This window comes from Microtus ochrogaster, unplaced genomic scaffold (genome assembly GCF_000317375.1).
Source record: "Microtus ochrogaster isolate Prairie Vole_2 unplaced genomic scaffold, MicOch1.0 UNK24, whole genome shotgun sequence".
NCBI classification, from domain to species: domain Eukaryota; kingdom Metazoa; phylum Chordata; class Mammalia; order Rodentia; family Cricetidae; genus Microtus; species Microtus ochrogaster.
Window position 1 is genome coordinate 3,097,048 of NW_004949122.1, and position 511 is coordinate 3,097,558.

Genomic DNA, 511 nt, shown 5'->3' on the forward strand with positions numbered 1-511 from the left:
AGAAGGGTAGACAGTTAACGAAGAGGACAGTAAAAAGGGCAATAAAAACAATGATGGCCATCATAAAACGCATACTTTTAGCATGAAACTCCTTCGCCAAACAGGACGACTCGCCGTCTCCGTTATACAAAGCAGTGCACAGCGGCGGCTGCCGCCGCCTCGGCTCTCCTGGCGCCCCTCAGGGTCCCCTTTCTCAGGGGGACCAGGCGCGGCCAGGTGGGCGGGGCCGCCAGGTGGGCGGGACCGGTGGGCGGGGCCGAGGCGCTGGCGGGTGGCTGGGCGGCTGGGCGGGGCGCACTCAGGCCTGGGCTCCTCACGCGCGGCGAAAGCGACCCAGACCCAGCGCTGCGGGAAGCCGGGGCGGTGTGTGGCGCGTCGCTTGAGAGGCGAGGCAGCCGCGGGAGGAGGAGCGGCGGACACTGAGGTAGGTGCACGGACTCGGGGCGGTAGGCCAGCTCTCCGTCTGCGCCCCCGGCCCGCGGCGCGCTGGCGAGGCCGAGGGGCGGCGCGC

At 69.5% G+C, this 511-nt stretch overlaps 1 protein-coding gene across 1 annotated transcript in view; it reads left to right on the forward strand.

The window, feature by feature from the left end:
* The first annotated feature begins 292 nt into the window (after nucleotides 1-292).
* Ppp2r3a (protein phosphatase 2 regulatory subunit B''alpha) overlaps nucleotides 293-511 on the forward strand; it is a 154,088-nt gene continuing 153,869 nt past the window's right edge. Inside the window, exon 1 of the mRNA XM_005367796.3 lies at nucleotides 293-424. The gene's annotated coding sequence lies outside the window, so the exon portion shown is untranslated. The remainder of the gene's footprint in view (nucleotides 425-511) is intronic.